We start from the raw sequence: 7616 nt of genomic DNA, 5'->3' as shown, positions 1-7616 counted from the left end.
AGCCGTAAAGAGAGAATTTAAAGAGGGAAAATTGGAAGGAAAACAAAAAAAAAAAAAGTTTTCGGGGTGTCGGTGGTGGGGTCCAACATTATATTAGTTAGCTTGGTTTCACACTTTGAACTGTGCTTGTATCTAATACGGCTGCCCACATGGGTTTGCTTTGGTTTTGCAACTGGGGATGGAGGTTTTGTTTGGACGCGAAAGAAAGAGAGAAGAACGCATGTGATGAGTTTTAACGCGCAGGACCCTTCTCACTTTGTTACTATGTTCACTTTTAAGCCCATTTTGAGAGATGGTTACACAAAAGCAGAAAGATGCAAATTATGGCATTATTAATGTTCGCAGGTTAACAGTATAGAGATGAAGCTAGGTAGTATTTGCATGTGAGTTTCATACATACACATATATATATATATATATGATATTATTATTGGGAGTTGGGAGGGGGGGTCCGTCAAACATGGACGCCGCCAAACAATTAAAAGCTTTAGAACTGTTCAAGATCTTGCATAGCTGTCTTCTGTCATACTGTCTACTGATACTTAAGTGCACTCGCCCATAGGCTTTTTTATATTGTTGTCATCGTTCGATATTAAATAATTAAAAAGTTATTTCTTGATTTCAGCTATCCTTTATAGTTTATATTGACGTCATGTAAAAAAATATTGAAAGGATGGTGGATATAATATTTTTTTATTTTTTATTTTTAAATAACAGTTTGACATTTCTTTATACGTGCAATTGCTATAAATGGATAGTCAAAAAGTTCAAAACCTCCAGCCGAAACTATGAGAAAGCTATGTGACACCTCAATTCATTTTAAATTAATCACCGATTGGACTTGTGATTTTTTAAATTTTCGTAAAAAAATTTAAACAAATTTTAAACAACTTTGTTAAAATTGAGAGGGAGAGTGATTTTCATTTAAAATTGTGTATTCATTTATATATCACTTTACAAATATATAGATATATAGGAAATTAAGTATGGAAACATGTATAAAAGATAAATAGACTAATTATACAAATTAGACAAATTCCTATAATTAAGATGATTGATTTTCTGGAGATAAAGAATTTGGAAAATATGACAACTGTCAATACTTTCCCTCAAGTTGGCCCATGAAGATCCGTAATACCCAACTTGCGTATAAAATGATGAAAAAATTCCCGTTCTAAAACTTTGGTGAAGATATCAGCAATTTGGTCAATGGAAGAAGTGTGAACAACTGTAAGAAGGCCCGAGTGAATTTTATTGCGAACAATGTGACAATCAATCTCAATATATTTGGTACGCTCATAGAACACGGGGTTATGTGCAATGTAAAGAACGGATTGGTTGTCACAATGTAAAGTGAAAGACTCAGGATGAGAAATTCTAAGAGCAGTGAGAAGTTACTTCAACCAAGTGAGTTCACAAGTGGTGACGGCCATAACTCAATATTCAGCTTCAGCGAAAGACCTTGCTACTGTAGTCTATTTCTTTGTACGCCATGAGATTGAACTGGTTCCTAACTGGATGAAATATTCAGTGGTAGAATGGTAGGTGGTGGGACAACTAGCCCAATCAGAATCAGTGTATGATGTGACGAAGAAAATGCCTTGGCCTGGACTACCTTTGATGTAACGAAGAACACGAGTAGCGGCAGTCATGTGAGGAACCCGAGGAGCATGCATGAACTAACTGAGAATATTGACTGCATAGACAATGTCAGGTCGGGTGATGGTCAACTAGATGAGTCATCCAACTAGGCATCTGTAAGTGCAAGGATCAAGGAGGAGATCACCGTCTTCATTGCCGAGTTTCAAGTGTTGTTCCATAGGAAAATGGGCAGTTCGGGCATCGAGTTATCCACTGTCAGAAAGAATATCAAGAGCATATTTGCGTTGATTGAGAAAGATACCTTTGTGAGAGCAAGTAACTTCAAGTCCGATAAAATATTTCAAAGAACCAAGATCTTTGGTTTTGAAATGGGTGGAGAGGAGTCTTTTGAAAACCTCGATCTGAGAGATATCATTACTAGTAACTAAGATATCATCAACATAAACAAGAACAAGAGTAATGCTGGTGAACGTGACAATAGTAAATAAAGAATGATCGGCCTGAGATTGATAGAAACCTGCATCAAGAAGCGCATATGTTAGTTTAAAAAACCAGTTGCGGGAGGCTTGTTTGAGGCCATAGAGAGATTTTCGAAGTCAACAAACATGGGTCTCTCCTTTTATGCAATATCCGGGAGGTGGTGTCATGTAGACTTTTTCATCAAGGTCGCCGTGTAAAAAGAAATTATTGACATCGAGTTGATGAATGACCCAATGTTTGGCTGCAATGACCGCCAATAAGCAACGAACAATGGTCATTTTGGCAACCGGTGCAAAGATCTCATGATAGTCAAGGCCTTCAACCTGAGTATAACCCTTAGCAACCAGCCGAGTTTTGTACCTTTCAATGGAGTCATCGACCTTAAGCTTAGTTTTGAAAACCCATTTACAATCAATGTGTTTCTTACTAGGAGGAAGAGGCTCGAGAGTCTAGGTGGAATTATCCTCTAATACATGGATCTCTACGGACATTGCCTCGTGCCAATGAGAGTGGCAGATAGCATCAAAATACCATGAGGGATCAATACAGGAGGTAAGAGCAGTTAAATAAGTGATATGTGAGGAGAAAAACAGGAATATGAAAGAAAAACAAATAAAGGGTAAGCAGTACCTAAAGCTTGTGTAGCAGATGAAGACGTTGTGGGCTCCGTATGTAAGGTAGGACAAACGTAGTCATTAAGATAGGTGGGCTGAGTGATGGTGCGGTAGGGATGAGAGATAGGAGTAGGTGAGGAGAGAGGAAGCTCGGGTGAGTTGGGAGAAGGAGTCTCTAGAAATGATAGGAGGTTCAGGGAGAGACAGTGGAAGGACAGAATGAGAAGGAGAGGAAGAAATAATATGTTGGAAATGGAAGTGGTGTTCATGGAAGGTGACATCACGAGATAAAAGATGGAATGAGTATCGAGATTATAGAATTTGTACGCTTTATGAGTGATGGGGTAGCCAAGAAAAACATATTTAGTGGCACAGAGAGAAAATTTCTTGCGGTGAGCATTGAAGGTTTGTGCATAGCAAAGACACCCGAATACTCGAAGATGATCATAGCTGGATATTTTATTGAAAAGAACTTCAAAATGGGACTTATTTTGGAGAATGGAACTAGGGGTACGATTGATGAGATATGCAGCAGTGAGGACACAATCTCCTTAAAATTTTATAAAATTTTAAAGGTAGTTGTACTTGGCATGGAGACTACAAGCAACATTTAGAATGTGCCTATGTTTACGTTCCGCAACACCATTTTGTTGTAGAGTTTCAACACAAGTACGTTCACGAATGATGCCGTGAGTTTGAGTATATGTTTGAAATTGATGAGAAATAAATTATTGACCTCCATTATTAGTACGAATAATTTTAACATTAATATTAAATTGATTTTGGACAAGAGCAAAAAAATGCGTTAAATGAGTACAAGTTTCAGATTTAAAACGCATAAGATATATTCAAGTAGTGCGAGAAAAATCATAACAATTGTGGGGAAATAATGAGCCTCACAAAGAGAATAAGTATGATAGCCACCCCATATATCATAAAAAATACGACTAAAAGAAGAAACATTTTTATTTGCATGAATAGAAAAATGTAATCTTGTGTGTTTAGATCAAGCACAAACGTCACAATCAGAGAGAATACAACGAAAATTAAAAAGATTGAGAATAATAAAACTGGAAGGATGACCTAGACGTTAACGACATAAGGTCTTATTGACAGTAGATTTAGTAGCTAAAGCGAGAGAAGATTCAGGCCGATACATGTAGAGCTCATTGCAAAGATCAACCGCTCCAATCGGCTTCATCGATTGCAGGTCTTGAAATAAACAAGTGTTAGATGAGAATAAAATGACACAATAGTTATAAAGGGTAATTTGAGGAACTGTCAAAAGGTTAAAAGAGAAATTAGGGACAAAATAGACATTATGTAATATGAGAGAGAGAGAACACAGGTTCTCATCCCTTCGACAGGAACAACTTGGCCATTAGAGAGTTGCACGTTGTGCTCGGAGACAATACTCCTCAGGTCAGTGAAAGCATCACGCTGGTGACACATATGCTGGCTTGCGCCGTTGTCCACCACCTAGTGATGGTGCCAATTGAAAGAAAAATCAGAGGAGGGATGGGAAAGTGTGTTACTGACGAAGTGGGCCAAATGATTTGAAGAGGTGGTGGAGGAAGACGGCGAGAGCAAGGAGTTGGCCATATTGGCAAGGAGTAAGGATCAGTTAGGCTGATGCTATGTTAACATTGAGAGAGAGAGTGATTTTCATTCAAAACTGTGTATTCATTTATGTATCACTTTACAAATATATAGATGTACATGTGACTAAGTATGAAAACATGTATAAAAAGGTAAGTAGACTAATTATACAAATTATACAAATTCCTATAATTAAGGTAACTGATTTTTTAGAGATGGAGAATTTGAAAAATATGGCAATTGTCAATATGCTTCATACATTCAAACACATATGTCTACTTATTTACATTAAAATATATCTCAATGAGACTCGCAAAATACTATTAGTTCAACTTAAATAATCTGAAATCACATAATCATCCAAATGCAGCCTAAAAGTTTAATTTGGAACACAAACGTTCTTAGAGTACTTCACTATTATTTACAAACTATTTATTAATATTTTATTATTATTATTATCACTATTATTTATAAACATATTATTAATATCCAAATAGATCGGCCTAAATAACTTGCGGCCTAGATTGCAATATAAATCCAAGAGAAATTTAATTGACCTAAAAGCGTAGACTAATTATCAAGGGATAACATAGGAGAGATTCAATTTTTAGGTCAACTACATTGTTATCCAATGTCACTTTTAGTGACTCGTTTGGGTATTGAGATGCGATAAAAATTATAAATAATAGTAAAATAGATTGTAAATAGTAATTAATAATTTTGAGTTTTGAAAAATGAGATAAAAGAAATTAAATAAAAAATATTATAAAATTAAAATATTATTAGAATATACTTTTATAATATTATTTTTGTTTTAAAATTTGAAAAAGTTAAATTATTTTTTAATTTTTATTTAAAAGTTTGTAATGATTAGTTTAAAAAAATTATAATGATTAGTTTAAAAATATTTGTATTTAAATTATATTTGAGAATGAGATGAAATAAAATAAGATAAAATAAAAATTTTGAGACGATATTTATTTCTAAACAAACCCGTAGTATCGTAATCCTACAATGGGATTGTATCACAATACCTTTTTTTTATGTCAATTATTTCCTTGACTCCTCAAAAACATATTGATTCGAACTTATTTTTTTCTAATATCCTTTAACTCGTTTAATTTTGAAAATGTAACTACTAAAAAATAAGTAGCCTGCTGGCATTCTCAATGTGTGTGTATATATATATATATATAGCATCATCAACTTAAGTGAAACGTCCAAAAAGTCACGTTTTACGTTTTAGTACTATTTGCCAACTCATCCTATCAAGCAAATCATTAATCTAGAAAAATAATATTTATAATCGTAGAGTGTTTAAGTATTACATAATTATTTTAAAAATACGAGTAAATATAAGACTTAAAAACGTAGACCTATGCATGAAAAATAATTAATATAAAAAGCATAGAGGTGCCGCAACTATTGTCAAATTTATCCAGCTAGCGCTTGTTTTGTGAATTAAAGCAAGAATTAATATTTTTCGTAAAGAATAATTAAAAGAAAAAGAAAACTACATATTTAATTTTAGTGTTTGGTTAAAGACTCTCCTAGCAAAAACCCAACCGGGGGTGGAGTTTCGGCTCCTCCCTCCCTCCACTTATCTGGTTAGACCAGATACTGTATAGCTCTTTATTTTTATTTTTTCGTTCAAAGTATGGCAAAACACCGATTTGCTATTTTTTAAAATCCATTGACTACCACGCGCCCTTCCTTAGGATTTTCAGGCTGTCGATCTTTCGGATGGTCGAATGTTTTCATCGAATTAAGCGGCGCATAAGTCACACGCGAGGGTCATAACAGCTAGTAAGATCCATGCGACACCAAACTAGGAAGCTTCTAGTGCCACCACGCATGGCGTTTCTAGAACCAAGTACCTCGATTTTTTCAGACTCAATTGGCCGCCACACTCCTACCGTGGCGCATGTCTCTCACAGGCTACCATAGTCTCTTTGTTTTCTTGTACTTCGTTTTCCTTCAAACTAAAAATTTGGATCTACATTTCTAATCCATCATTTTTACATCTATCTTTATATTTATTGTTATTTCCTTTTGTTTAAAGAAATAGTCTCTTGGACATTTTGTCCATAGAGTAAAAGTTATCTTCTCTTCTGGAGGTGATGTTTGAAATCTCTGCTTTAGGCAGAGTTTGGTCTCTCAGACAGTTTGTGTATAGAGAATTATAAAAAGTTAAGACCATACCAGTCACAAAGTAATTTATGTACTAGTGAAACTCCAACCGTAAGTAATTAGCTTGTAATCTGAGATTTTTTCTTTATATATCATGTCACAACTGTAATTTTGTTTTCATGAATGAAATCTATTTTCACTAAAAACAAAAAAACAAAAACAAATCAGCATTTGGTTAGCGAGACAAGTATTTTGAACGCCACCGTCGTCGATTCGACGAGGACCTGCCTGACCTACAGGACAATATTCCCACAGTTATTTATGTGTAGCAGAAAATGATTATATTCCTTTTGTATCTATTTTGGTGAAAAGCAAATATATAAACAGAAAATAATGGAATATTCTTTGATTGTCGAAAAGCAAAGGACAAATCATTTTCTTTCCTTTTTTATCTTTTTTTTTTCTTTTAAAAAAAAAAAGAAAAAGAAAAAGTCCCACTAAAGTTGCATATGGATTAGTTGGGGTGCTCCTATATGTTGATGATGGGCGTCCCCACAGTCAATAATCACGTCTTTATAACATATGCCATCGTGGACGAAGACTTTGGTTAGGTGAGTTATTTAGGTTCATTAAATTAAGGAAATATAAGGACCTAAAACGCGGCAAATAAAACGAAAAATAACATATTATATTAATAATATATATATATGTATTGTTACGCGGTCCGAAATTCAAACAAGAAGCGCCTAATTAGAAGGTACATGAGGGGATGTGTCTGTCTGGTATCATGGTATAGTACTTACTACTTAGGTGTGTCAATTTGTTGTTTCACAGGAACCATCCCTCCGCAATCAGTGGGCAAATCAAATATACATGCTCCAACCAGCCATGTAGGACAGCGATCTTGAACATGTTACACAGCACACAGCTGTCGCAGCTCAGTGAATTATTGAAAAGAATAAAGAAAGAAGTGCGAGTATTATTTTCTCAGAGCATCCTCGTTAGCACTTTTATTCAAAGTTTGTCTAACATCATCATATTTAATCCTGCATTGAAAGAGGTAAAGTCAAATGTAGATGAAAGTTATTACTATTTTTTATTTTTATTTTTTTGATATTGCATTCATCCATGACCCATTTTGATGTATAGGTTATGAAAAATTATGAAAATAATAATAAATAAATAAGCATT

This window comes from Juglans microcarpa x Juglans regia, chromosome 4D (genome assembly GCF_004785595.1).
Source record: "Juglans microcarpa x Juglans regia isolate MS1-56 chromosome 4D, Jm3101_v1.0, whole genome shotgun sequence".
NCBI classification, from domain to species: domain Eukaryota; kingdom Viridiplantae; phylum Streptophyta; class Magnoliopsida; order Fagales; family Juglandaceae; genus Juglans; species Juglans microcarpa x Juglans regia.
The sequence above is the reverse complement of the archived record's forward strand: the minus strand, read 5'-3'. Positions refer to the sequence as shown.